The sequence below is a fragment of the Heteronotia binoei genome, chromosome 2 (genome assembly GCF_032191835.1).
Source record: "Heteronotia binoei isolate CCM8104 ecotype False Entrance Well chromosome 2, APGP_CSIRO_Hbin_v1, whole genome shotgun sequence".
In the NCBI taxonomy this organism is placed as follows: Eukaryota; Metazoa; Chordata; class Lepidosauria; order Squamata; family Gekkonidae; genus Heteronotia; species Heteronotia binoei.
The window spans coordinates 16,625,442-16,639,780 of NC_083224.1; the positions used below are offsets into that span (position 1 = coordinate 16,625,442).

Consider the following 14,339-nt stretch of genomic DNA (forward strand, 5'->3'; position numbering starts at 1 on the left):
AAGAAAAAGACATTGGATTTGTATCCCTGCCCTCCACTCTGACTCTCAGAGCCTCACAGCAGCTCACAATCTCCTTTACCTTCCTCCTGAGGTGGGTGGGGCTGGAGAGGGCTCTCCCAGCAGCTGCCCTTTCAAGGACAACCTCTGCCAGAGCTATGGCTGACCCAAGGCCATGCCAGCAGGTGCAAGTGGAGGAGTGGGGAATCAAACCCATTTCTCCCAGATAAGAGTCCGCACACTTAACCACTACACCAAACTGGCTCTAGCCAAACAAACAGGGGTCCTGAACCACAACAAGAGAGCCAAGAGAAAGGGACTTTCCATTGATATTGGACAGCAGTGGCTGATCACTTCCTTCCTTCCTGCAGAAGGAAGAATATCCTTCCTCCAGGGGGGGCAGTTTGCAACAGAGAAGGTTGTGAGATGGCTGCAGGCGCCTGAGGTGTGTGAACATCTGGGGAGGGGGCCACAGCTGGCCCTAGACTTTCTGGCACACTAGCCAAGGCTAACGTCTGGTGTCTTCTCCTGCACTGACGACATCGCTGGAGTCACATGGGGGTACCCCCCAGAAAGCCGGCAACCTGGGCAATTGTCTAGTTTTCCTTTTTTTAAAAAAAAAATCAGTTTTCAAATAATTTCATTTTTTAAATGATCAAGGGATACAAGTAAAAATATGCAAAATAACAGTAGTTACGACAAAGCAAAATTACAAACAAATTTAAAAAACCAATTTGAACAGTATTATCATAAGCAAAATAGTTCAAAGAAAAATCAGATGTGCCATTTTAGACGTATTAAATCAGTAAGTTTATAAGCTCCACATAGCTCTTTGATAAATGACATTCCTTATTATCCTTAAATGTAATATAACTTAAAAAGGAAGAACATTTCTCTTCAAAATCCGCCTTGTATAATGGAGATATAAACAAATCCCACATTATACTTATCCAACAAGGAACCGTTGGCACAGTCTTTCCCCCCCCCCCAACTTCTTGCTAACACTGTTTTAGCCCCACAATAATAAAATCTCAACCCATTTTTTTACTCATATTATTCATTTTTGTTTTTGCCCCGGAAGTTTAATAAAATTGACTAGTTTTCCTAGTGGGAGGGCCGGCCCTGGGAGAAACCATGACTCAGCGGTACGACCTCTGCTTCACATGCAGAAGATCCCAGGTTCAATCCCCGGCATCTCCAGTTAGAAGTCTCACATACACTTGAACACGTATGAAGCAGTCTTATCAAACCATTGGCCCCTCCAAGGTCAGTACTGTCTACTCAGACTGGCAGTGGCTCTTCAGTGTCTCAGGCAGAGGTCTTTCACATCACCTACTGCCTGGTCCTTCTAACTGGAGATGCCGGGGATTGAACCTGGGACCTTCTGCATGCTAAGCAGAGACTCTTCCACTGAGCCATTGCTCCTCCTCCTGGCTCTCCAGGGTCTCAGGCTGAGGTCTTTCACATCACGTACTGCCTGGTCTTTTTAAATGGAGATGCCAGGGATTGAACCTGGGACCTTCTGCATGCCAAGCAGATGTTCTACCACTGAGCCACAGCCCCTCCCCTCTGGAAGGTGATGTGAAAAACCTCTCTCTGCCTAAAAGCATTGAGAGCTGCTGCTAGTCAGAGTAGACAATACTGACATTTAGTTATATATTATTTTATTTATTATTTTCAACTTGTAGCCCGCCCTTTCCCAAATGGGCTCTGAGCGGGTGACGACAGTCAATAATACAAGGTTAAAATCAGATATGTATAATAAAGCAATATACAATCTAAAAGCAATATAACAGTCTAAAAACACTGATGGACCCAGGGTCTGATTCAACGTAAGCAGGGCTTTTTTTTGTAACAGGAACTCCTCTGCATATTAGGCCACACACCCCTGATGTAGCCAATCCTCCAAGAGCTTACAGGGCTCTTCTTACAGGGCCTACTGTGAGCTCCAGGAGAATTGCCCAGTATGCAAAGGAGTTCCTGCTACAAAAAAAGCCCTGAATGTAAGACAGATTAACGTGTTCATGTGTGTTCATTATTCCTTAAATGAACATAAGATTAGCCATGTTGGATCAGGCCAGTGGCCCATCCAGTCCAACACCCTGTGTCACACAGTGGCCAAAAAAACCAGGCACCATCAGGAGGTCCATCAGTGGGGCCAGGACACTAGAAGCCCTCCCACTGTGGCCCCCCAGCACCGGAAAGACAGAGCATCACTGTCCCAGACAGAGAGTTCCAACAATCCACTGTGGCTAATAGCCACTGATGGACCTCTGCTCCTTATGCTTATCCAATCCCCTCTTGAAGCAGGCTATGTTTGCAGCCGCCACCACCTCCTGCGGCAGTGAATTCCACATGTTAATCACCCTTTGGGTGAAGAAGGACTTCCTTTTATCCATTCTAACCTGACTGCTCAGCAATTTCATTGAATGTTCCCGAGTTCTCATATTGTGAGAAAGGGAGATAAGTACGTCTTTTTCTGCCTTCTCTATCCCGTGCATAACCTTGTAAACCTCGATCATGTCACCCCGCAGTTGACATTTCTCCAAACTAAAGAGCCCCAAGCGTTTTAACCTGCCCTTCTTAGGCTCCACCCCCCAAACCTCCAGGCGTTTCCTAACCCAGAGTTGGCAACGCACTCCTAATCTCTGCGTCTACGAGGAGAATGGATGGCCGAGTGCCTCGGAAATCAGCAAAACAGGGCTATCCGTAGACAAGAGAGGGTTTTGCACATCCATGGGACTCCACAGGTATGCAAGGACCGAGCATTTCAGAGAACAGTTTCAGAGAACAACACTGCGCTCCTTTCTCTTCCTCCCAGACTGCAGGACGAGGGGTCAGTTCAGGGCCCTGTCACAACAGTTCCGACGCAAGAGAGCTTCCGGCTTCAGCTACCCAGAAGAAAACCCTTCTAACGCCAAGCCTGGAATCCCAAGGTGTGACGCGCTCTTTATGACCGTTGCTATTGCATTAAGAGGTAGAAGTATGTTTCCCCAGCCACCGATGTTCCTCTAAGCTTAGGCTTGCCAAGTCCAATTCAAGAAATATCTGGGGACTTTTGGGGGTGGAGCCAGAAGACTTTGGGGGTGAGCCAAGATCAAGGCTGTGACAAGCATCACTGAACTGGCCATCACATTTAAAGGGACAGCACACCTTTTTCAATGCCTTCCTTCCATAGGAAATAATGGACAGGGTCACCTTCTTTTGGGGTCATAGAATTGGACCCCTGGTCCAATCTTTTTGAAACTTGGGGGGTATTTTGGGGAGAGGCACTAAATGCTATACTGAAAATTTGGTGCCTCCACCCCAAAAAACAGCCCCTCCAGAGCCCCAGATACCCGCGGCTCAATTCTCCATGATTTTCTATGGAATAAATCTCCATAGGGAATAACAGAGTTCCCAGCAGACATTTCCCTCCCCCTCTCCCCCCCCCGCTTTCTGACGACCCTGAAGCGGGGGGAGGTCTCCAAACCGGGGGATCCCCTGCCCCCACCTGGGGATTGGCAACCCTATCTAAGCTGCAGGGTCTTGTGAGCAAAAATTCTACTTTGTGAGCTACTGGCATGAAGGTTGTGGGCTACTGCATAAATGAGTGTGCTCCGGGCCAATTTCCTGAGGTAAGACAAAAATGTGCGAGCTGGAGGCTAAAGAAGACTGTGAGCTAGCTCACATGAACTCAGCTTAGAGGAACACTGTGTGCCACATGCGTCAAAACTGTTGGGCATATCTTTTGCTACACAGGCTGATATTGAAGTTGGGTTTGGGACCTCTCGCTGGGCCCTAGCCAGGCCACTCATAATGCTAACAGGGAAAAGCTATTGCGACAGATGTTCTAATAAGTGCTTCCAGGATTTGGGGGGGGGGGGGTAGAAAAAGCCCAGCAGGAACTCATTTGCATATTAGACCACACCCAGTGGCATCACCATTGTTTCACACAGGGCTTTTTGTAGGAAAGCCCAGCATATTAGGCCACACCCCCTAACACCAGCCAGCCAGAACTGCATTCCTATGCGTTCCTGCTCAAAAAAAAAGCCCTAGAGTGCGTCCACGCACACTAAATAATGCACTTTGCCACTGGATTTTACTGTGTGAAATGGCAAAATCCACCTGCAAATAGTCACTGGAGTGAACCAAAACTGCATTATTTCTCATGTGTGGGTTAAGGATGGATGGCTAATTTGACACACATTGGATCATGCACTTTCAACATGCTTTAGCAATCCTTTACAGCTGGATTTTCCAATGTGTGTGAAATTAGCCATCAATGTCTACGGCAGGGCCGGCCAAACTTGGTTAACATAAAAGCTACATAGAATAAACATCAGATGGTTTGAGAGCTTCAAGACATGAACGTCAAATGTTTGAGAGCTGCAAGACAGGAAGGGAGGGAGGGGGGAAGGAAGGAAGGAAGGAAGGAAGGAAGGAAGGAAGGAAGGAAGGAAGGAAGGAAGGAAGGAAGGAAGGAAGGAAGGAAGGAAGGAAGGAAGGAAGGAAGGAAGGAAGGAAGGAGGGAAGGGAAGGAAGGGAGAGGAGGAGGAGGGAAGGAGGAAGGAGGGAAGGAAGGAGGGAGGGAAGGAAGGAGGGAGGAAGGAAGGAGGGAGGAAGGAAGGAGGGAAGGAAGGGAGGAAAGAAGGAAGGAGGAAGGAAGGAGGGAGGGAAGGAAGGAGGGAAGGAAGGAAGGAGGGAAGGAAGGAAGGAGGGAAGGAAGGAAGGAGGGAAGGAAGGAGGGAAGGAAGGAGGGAAGGAAGGAAGGAGGGAGGGAAGGAAGGAAGGAGGGAAGGAAGGGAAGGAGGGAAGGAAGGAGGGAAGGAAGGAGGGAGGGAAGGAAGGGAGGAGGGAAGGAAGGAGGGAGGGAAGGAAGGAAGGAGGGAGGAAGGAAGGAGGGAAGGAAGGGAGGAAAGAAGGAAGGAGGGAAGGATAGGAGGGAGGGAAGGAAGGAGGAAGGAAGGAGGGAAGGAAGAAGGAGGGAAGGAAGGAGGGAGGGAAGGAAGGAAGGAAGGAAAATAGATGGAGCGGAGGGAGGGAGAGGTGGAAGCAACTTTAAATGCATTCTCCAAGCCCAAGGTAGAAGAGTCAAAGCTCCATTTGATACAAAGGTGGACTGTGAGGTATTATCCAGCAAAAGGAGATTTTGAATTCCAAAAGCTTATACCCTGGAGATCTTCTTAGGCTTCAAGGCACAACTGGACTTGAGTCATGTTCTCCTACTGCAGACCAACGCAGCTACCCATCTGAAACCACCTGAGTTTTCTTGTAGAACGGAAGCACCTTCTCCAACTCACTCACTGGAGGAAGATCTTGAGTCTTTAGTAAATGAACTTGAAAGAACAGTCTCCGCTCTTCGGAAACAGGGTAGAGTACACCTAGGTGGAGGGCAGGACCTCTAGACACAGAATGGGGTACCGTGCGTCAACAGAAACCAGACTTGCTAATAACTACAGCCCCTAATCCAAAATAACCTGAGTTCTCATATTTATGGGACCTTCTTTGCCTTCCCTAACAGGTCAGTTCCTTGGAGGGCCAACTGAAGCAACATAAAAGAAGACCGGGCACATACAGCCAGCAGCAGAAGACCAGAGCCAAATGGAGGATGAGATGACCAGCCCTTCCTTGGTGAGAGCCAGTTTGGTGTAGAGTTGAGTGTGTGGACTCTTATCTGGGAGAACTGGGTTTGATTCCCCACTCCTCCGCTTGCAGGTGCTGGAATGGCCTTGGGTTAGCCATAGCTCTTGTAGGAATTGTACTTGAAAGGGCAGCTTCTGGGAGAGCTCTCTCAGCCCACCCACCTCACAAGGTGTCTGTTGTGGGGAAAGGAGATAAAGCAGAGTGTAAGCCCCCTGAGACTCTGATTCAGAGAGAAGGGCGGATATAAATCTCCTCCTCCTCCTCCTCCTTCTTCTTCTCTCTTCTTCTTCTTCTTCTAATGTGAGGGGAGCGTCCATCCCAAAAGCAGGAGAGGCTGTGGGTTGTTCAAGTGCAAATGTGGATCTTTCAGGATGACCTTTGCCAAAACCAATAGGAATTAGGCTTCTGTTGGATATCATTGGAGGGCTCCCTGAAGAGACCTTCATACGGACATAAGAGGAGCCATGTTGGATCAGGCCAATGGCCCATCCAGTCCAACACTCGGTGTCACACAGTGGCCAAAAAACCCAGGTGCCATCAGGAGGTCCACCAGTGGGGCCAGGGACACCAGAAGCCCTCACCCTGTTGCCCCCCCAAGCACCAAGAATATAGAGCATCACTGCCCCAGACATCTATACCCTGTGACTAATAGCCACTGATGGACCTCTGCTCCATATGTTTATCCAGTCCCCTCTTGAAGCTGTTCAAGGAGACTTCCTGAAGCAGTAGGTTTGTACTGAATAGAAAAAGACGCCTACATCAGGTTTCTCCTCTCTGGAGTGATAGCCAGTGAGGTGTAGGGTCAGAGCATCACACTAAGATCTGGGAAACCCAGGTTCAAATCCCTACTCTGCCAGGGAAGCTGGCTAGATGACCTTGGGCCAGTCACACACTTTCAGCCTAGCTCACCTCACAGGGTGGTTGTGAGGCTAAAATGGAGGGTGAGGTGAATAATGTCAGCTGTTTGGTGTCCTGAAGAGGTGTGGGTATAAATGCAGTAAATAAAATAAGGTGTGGTAAAAATGCAGTAAATAAATATGCGTACTATTGGACTGAGTGCAAAGGGGAGGCTCATCAAAACTACCCTGGTGTGCTCTATTTTGGGGGTGGGGGGTTATCCCCTCTTTTTTTTTGTCTGCAGCTGGAGAACAAGATAGCCCCAGTAGCAGCCAAATGAGCACGTCCAGGACAATCTAGCCAGGGGGTGGCCAGACTTGCCTAACATCAGAGCCACATAGAATAGACATCAGATGTTTGAAAGCACAAGACATGAATGTTAGATGTTTGAGAGCCGCAAGAAGGAAGGAAGGAAGGAAGGAAGGAAGGAAGGAAGGAAGGAAAATACATGAGGGAGGGATGGGAGAAGGAGAGGTGGAAAGAAAGCAACTTTAACTTTAAAAGCATTCTCCAAGCTGCCAGCTGGCTTGGTTTGGAGAAGTGATATAAAGAGACAAATGCCTTCTCTAAGCCAACCAATGGGGTGGTGGGGGCTTCAAGAGCCACACCACATGTGGCTCCCAAGCCACAGTTTGGCCACCCCTGATCTAGCCCCTCAAAGGCAGGCAGGAGGGGCAAAAACTGTACTCAGTTTGCTGGTGCATATGCTTGTCCGTTCAGGGACAAGGCTCCGAAGAAGCTTTTTGTCCTAGCATTGCTGGTCTCCAGTATCCCAAAGCCTTACACTCGTGCACAGAGCCCAACAACATAGCACTGAACGGCAATACTAATGGCGCTGCTTCTGTGCTCTACTAGGAATTGTACCACGTGGCACCTGTGAATATGTGTAATCACAGCCACATAGCTTTGCACGTAGGCATCGGTTGTGCATAACCTTACCATTTGCGTGGCCTACATGGGAAAAACTCCCACCCCCTCTCTCCATTCCCCCATGTTTGCTTACTGGAATGGTGGGAGAAATTGGAGGGAAATCACATCACACAATCCAGTGACATCACCGTGTCAAGTGACTAAGAATTCCCCCATATGGTAGAGACCATAGTAGGGTTGCCAAGTCCAATTCAGAAATATCTGGGGGCTTTGGGGTGGAGTCAGGAGAGATATTAGGGGTGGAGCCAAGATCAAGGCTGTGACAAGCATCATGGAACTCCAAAGGGAGTCCTGGCCATCACATTAAAAGGGACAGCACACCTTTTCCTTAGGACACCTCAGCACACCTTTTCCTTATGCCTTCCTTCCATAGGAAATAATGAAGGATAGGGGCACCTTCTCTTGGGGCTCATAGAATTGAACCCCGTGGTCCAATCTTTTTGAAACTTGGGAGGTATTTTGGGGAGAGGCACTAGATGCTATACTGAAAATTCGGTGCCTCTACCCCAAAAAGCAGGCCCCCCAGAGCCCCAGACACCGCGGATCAATTCTCCATGATTTTCTATGGGAATAAATCTCCATAGGGAATAACAGAGTTCCCAGCAGACATTTCCCTCCCCTCCCCCGCTTTCTGACGACCCTGAAGCGGGGGGAGGGCCTCCAAACTGGGGGATCCCCTGCCCCATAGAGATGTGAGGAATTCCTAGAACACTGCTCGACATGGTGTCATCATTTCTGAACTTTCACCCAGAAGTGTCCTCACTGCGTTGCCCTTGCCTATCCCCCACCCCCAGAAGCTCCCAGAATTCCCAGGTGCAGATCTGGCGTCTCTAATACTGCATAGGATTATCATTTTATCAGTTTATCAGATTATCAGCTAGGATTTCTTGTGGAATTACAAATGATCTACAGAAATTTTTCCTGTCTTGTTTTCTCCCATGGGATCCAGGGAACTGGCAAAGGAAGCTCTGGCTCTTTATCTCCTTCCCCAGGGAACCAAGAGGGAGAGGAGCCTCAGCCAATAGAAGGGAGAGAGGCTTGGCTCAGTAATCTGCTGATTACTGAGCTCCACCTTCCCCCCCTTCCTCCCCAAGGGAGGAGCCTCAGCCAATGCAGAAAACAGAGGTTTTGCTCTGTAGCTCCTGTGCGATTGAGCAAGCCTGGCAAAGCAAGCTGTGATGCAGAAGGCAGCTAGAGAGAGGGAGGAGGAAGCAGATGACAGCCAGTTGCTCGGGGGCGTGATAGGAGCCGTCCGGGGGCCTCGTTCGGCCCCCAGGCTGTGTGTTTAACATCCCTGTTTTAAACAATCTGAGCAGCCAATCAGATTTCCAATGGCCAAGCACGCCTGGCTGAGAAAAGCGCCCTGGAGGTCCGCAACCCGTCAACCCACTGAGAATCCCCAGCCAATGTTGCCAGCGCGGTGATGTCACTCACAAGTGACATAATCGTGACATCATGTGCCGGCTGTCTTAGGAGCTTCCAGGAAAACTCTATGGTTTTCCCGGACGCTGTAGCAGTTTGGGAGGAGAACTCTATGGAGGCCACGGGGGAGCTTGGCAACCCTAGTGATATCACATCCCCGCTGGACCCCCTCCCCTCTCTAAACTCTGCCCTCCACAGACGCCACCCCTCTCAAATCTCCAGGAAGTTCCCCAGCCAAAGTTGGCATCCATAGTAGTGCATGGCAGGGTCCTTGCCACATTTACAGCATGACCCCCTCCCATTTTGCCCCCCCCCCCCTCTTTAGTGCCGGGAACAGGGCAGTAGATGGATTTCCCCAAATCCAGCTGGAAATCAGGGGGAGGGTGGCTGTGAGTTCCTCTAGGCCAGAGGTGGCCAACAGTAGCTCTCCAGATGTTTTTTTGCCTACAACTCCCATCAGCCCCAGCCATTGGCCATGCTGGCTGGGGCTGATGAGAGTTGTAGGCAAAAAAAAAAACATCTGGAGAGCTACCATTTGCCACCCCTGCTCTAGGCTTTCCGTCACTGTGTTTCTTCCCATGTCGTTCTGCATCCAAACCCTACCCCCAAGCTCGAAGACTTGGTTGTGGCCAAGTCCGTAGGTGTGGATCCCAGCGCCTTCTCCTACGGAGATGCTTGTCTCGTTTGCTTCGTTGTATTCCAGCCACGATGCGGCAGACGGTTTCACAGTCCACCGCCGGCTTACGCAACCGCCTTCCGCCTGTGGGTTTGAACAGATTCACAACGCACAACCGTTTTTCAAAAAGGAGGCTCGTGATCCACCCGAATTAGAAGTGCTAGCAGACTAGTGTCAGATGATTGCCTCTCATCTACCCATTCGCTTGCGTGGCCGTGACAGCGAGCCAGACAGGTGTGAAAGTCTCAGGAGCGTGGGGTCCCGAAGCTTCCAGCTTGACATCCTGAGAACAAGGGATTGACAGGACCTAAGACCTGCCAACTCCATGAATAATCTGTCTTCGCCCTATTACCTGGGCAGAGCTGTGAGGCCACCCAAGCGCTGGCACTGTCTAGGCTCCTGACAGCCGCTTGGAAATGAATCGGGAATTAGCTCGTTTGCTGAGATGTCTGCGCATTGTTAGCATAACTTCTCTGACTGTGGTAGGCACCTCTGTCACGCAAACGTGTCCTGCCCCGCATCACCCGTCTGCCCTTTGAAATAAAGAGACGGGATTAGGAGTCTGGAAATCTACAAGGGGGGGGGGAAATGCAGACAAAAATGAGAGGCTCTTTCTGGTGTCTTGTACTGATTATGTCTATATACTCCTGGTGCTTTCATAAGAACATAAGAGAAGCCATGTTGAATCAGGCCAATGGCCCAGCTAATCCAGCACTCTGTGACACACAGGGGCCAAAAACCAGGTGCCATCAGGAGGTCCCATCAGTGGGGCCAGGACACTAAAAGCCCTCCCATTCTTGCCCTCCCAAGCACCAAGGAGACAGAGCATCGCTGCCTCAAACATAAAAACATAAGAGAAGCCGTGCTGGATCAGGCCAGTGGCCCACCCAGTCCAACACTCTGTGTCACACAGTGGCCAAAACCCAGGTGCCATCAGGAGGTCCACCAGTGGGGCCAGGACACTAAAAGCCCTCCCATTCTTGCCCTCCCAAGCACCAAGGAGACAGAGCATCACTGCCTCAAACATAAAAACATAAGAGAAGCCGTGCTGGATCAGGCCAGTGGCCCACCCAGTCCAACACTCTGTGTCACACAGTGGCCAAAACCCAGGTGCCATCAGGAGGTCCACCAGTGGGCCTAGAACTCCAGAAGCCCTCCCCCAAGCACCAAGAAGACAGAGCACCACTGCCTCAGACATAAGAGAAGCCATTCTGGATCAGGTCTATGGCCCATCCAATCCAACACGCTGTGTCACAGTGGCCAGATAAAACCCAGGTGCCATCAGAAGGCTCATCAGTGGGGCCAAGTCACTAGAAGCCCTCCCACTGTCCCCCCCACCAAGTTCCATCTATACCTTGTGGCTAACAGCCACTGACGGACCTCTGCTCCATATGTTTATCCAATCACCTCATGAGAACTAGAAATTCTCTTGATAAGTTTCCCAGATCCTACCGGGACTCTACAGAGCTTTGCACGGCTGACCACTCTAGATCAGGGGTCCCCAACATGGTGCTTTTGAGTACCATGATGCTCACGGACAACTTCCCTAGGGCCCACCAAGTATTTTCAGGAAATGGCAGGGGTCAGGTGGGGCCTTTGGCTACTATGGCTTCAGATTGGCCATTGGACTTTTGATTGACTGTGCTGATTTTAAAAATATTGGTTTAGCAGGATCTGCCGCCACAACTCGAGGATTTTCACTGTGTGAGTGAAGGTGGCAACCACTGGAAGAAAAGTAGAAGAGTGAAGTATTATACCCCACTTTTTTCTACCCTAAGGAGCCTCAGAGCAGCTTACAGTCACCTTCCTCTCCCCACAATAGCCACCTTCTGAGGCAGGTGGGGCTGAGAGAGTTCAGAGAGAACGGTGATTGGCCCAAGGTCATCCAGCAGGCTTCATGTGGAGGAGTGGGGAATCAAACTCAGTTCTCCAGATTAGAGTCTGCTGCTCTTAACCACTACACCACAATGGCTCTCAACCAGTGCAGTGGCTAGCTCCAACTCCTGTGGCAGCCATTTTGTAGCTCCACCCACCAAACTGTTTCAGAATTCCAAAGGTGCCTGCAGGCTCAAAAGGGTTGGAGATTATCTTTACGGAGACTTGCTGCTTAATGGGACTTGCAATCTCCACTGCGACTCCATTGCCCTTGGTGCTTTCTGCAACAAAATTGCAGGACTGAGCTGGGGTTCCCCGTTGCCTAGATCCAGTGGGGAATTCCCCACCCCAAGCCCCAGTCTCCTGCCCTCAAGAAACTGAGGATCAGGAAATAAAATGGCCTCCATAATGACACTCTAGGAATTTCCCCATTCTCTGTGGTCTTTACTATCGATTAGGGGAAATTCCTAGAGCGTCACCCAGAAATGTCAGCACATCCTCCCCAACTCCACCTTCCCTTAGTCACTAAACCACAAGCCTCCCAGCTTTTACCTAGGCTGTGTTGGGCGCCCTAAACTGAGCACTGCTTCAATTTGTGCAATGCCTAATGCTATTGCCCCTCTAAGTTTATACTGCAATCATTAGCCTTTGTAGAAATTTTGCAAAGATTTGTCCCCAGACATCCTCCTGATGGAGCCAGTGAGTAATACAACCCACCCTAACAACCACATGCGGCCCAAGGGCCGAATCAGGCCCCCGGAGGGCTCCTATCAGGCCCACAAGCAACTCACTGTTGACTGCTTCCTTCTCCCTCTCTCTTGCTTCCTTCTGCATCACAGGCTTGCTCAATAGCACAGGAGCTACAGAGCAAAGCTCTTTCCTTGGGGAGGAAATGGGGGAAGGAGAGCTAGTTTTGCCAGGCTCTCTCAATTGCACAGCAGAGCTACTGAGCCAAGCCTCTCTTCCTTCCGTTGGCTGAGGCTCAACAAGCCGGTGAGGTGGATTAGGCTGAGTGTGTGTGTTTGTCTGTGTCCTTTATAAAGTCTATATCTCCCCTACCTGGCATTGTATTTTATGACGCACATGGCCCGGCCCGACAAGGTGAAGATCCGGCCCTCATAGCAAATGACTTCGACACCACTGACTTAGGGCACCAGAATCTGAGGCAAGCAATTGCACGGTAGAAGGCGACAAGTATATCTTGTGCCCTATGTCCCATCCCAGATGTGCCCCATTAATACTCCTCCCAGGAAGAAGGTGAGGCCCATCAGCACTGGCAGGGTTTATGGGGCCTGCCTTCCTGAGAGCCAGTTTGGTGTAGTGGTTAAGTGCGCGGACTCTTAACTGGGAGAACCAGGTTTGATTCCCCACTCCTCCACTTGCAGCTGCTGGAATGGCCTTGGGTCAGCCATTAGCTCTGGCAGAGGTTGTCCTTGAAAGGGCAGCTGCTGCGAGAGCTCTCTCAACCCCACCCACCTCACAGGGTGTCCGTTGTAGGGGGAGAAGATATAGGAGATTGTGAGCTGCTCTGAGACTCTGAGATTCAGAGTGGAGGCCAGGATATAAATCCAATTTCTTCTTCTTCTTCCTCCTGACTCCCAGCTGCTAGTGACATGGGTCAGGAAGACAAGAAAGGAAAGGTCCCCTGGGCAAGCACCAGTCATTTCCGACTCTGGGGTGACGTTGCTTTCACGACGTTTTCCCGGCAGACTTTTTACGGGGTGGTTTGCCATTGCCTTCCCCAGTCATCTACACTTTCCCCCCAGCAAGCTGGGTACTCATTTTACTGACCTCGGAAGGATGGAAGGCTGAGTCAAGAGCTGGCTATCTGAAAACCCAGCTACCACCGGGGATCGAACTCAGGTCGTGAGCAGAGCTTAGGACTGCAGTACTGCAGCTTTAACACTCTGCGCCACGGGGCTCTTTCGTCAGGGAGACAATTACCTGCCATTTTTCTGCTCCACACCTCCACCTCCTTGGAAAAAGAAGAGCTCCCGCAATGCTAGGCTTACATCTCTTTCTGTTGTAGGCAGAGGTGGAATTCTAGCAGAAGCTCCTTTGCATATTAGGCCACACACCCCTGATGTAGCCAATCCTCCAAGAGCTTACAAAAAAGAACCTTGTAAGCTCTTGGAGGATTGGCTACATCAGGGTTTGTGGCCTAATATGCAGAGGAGCTCCTGCTAGAATTCCAGTGCGAGTCGGGAAGGCCATGGTTTAAAAAATATAATTTAATAATAATAACAAATGGACACCTTTCGCCATCCTGACTTGCTGCAACCTGCGTGGAAGAGCAAAATGCCATTAACCGATTAGGGTTGCCAAGTCCAATTCAAGAAATATCTGGGGACTTTGGGGGCGGAGCCAGGAGACTTTGGGGGTGGAGCCAGGAGCAAGGTTGCGACAAACGCAATTGAACTCCAAAGGGAGTTCTGGCCATCACATTGAAAGGGACCGCGCACCTTTGAAATGCCTTCCTTCCATAGGAAATCATGAAGGATAGGGGCACCTTCTTTGGGGGCTCATAGAATTGGACCCCCTGGTCCAACCTTTTTGAAACTTGGCGGGTACATTGAGGAGAGGCACTAGATGCTAAACTGAAAATCTGATGCCTCTATCTCAAAAAACAGCTCCCCCAGAGCCCCAGATACCCGCGGATCAATTCTCCATTATTCTCTACGGGAATAAATCTCCATAGGGAATAATGGGGTGCCCAGCAGCCATTTCCCTCCCCTCCCCCCGCTTTCTGATGACCCTGAAGCGGGGGGGAGGGCCTCCAAACCGGGGGATCCCCTGCCCCCACCTGGGGATTGGCAACCCTATAACCGATCCTCCTTCCTAACTTCAGTCTCTCTGTTTGTGTCATCCTCCTTAGGTTATTTCAAGCAATGGCCAGCTTGCTGTTTTGTCAGAAAAG

The 14,339-nt window shown here is 50.1% G+C and overlaps 1 pseudogene; it reads left to right on the plus strand.

Moving 5' to 3' along the window:
• The window catches only part of LOC132567215 (peroxidasin homolog), a 92,074-nt pseudogene extending 82,372 nt beyond the window's left edge, over positions 1–9,702 (plus strand).
• Positions 9,703–14,339: the final 4,637 nt, after the last annotated feature.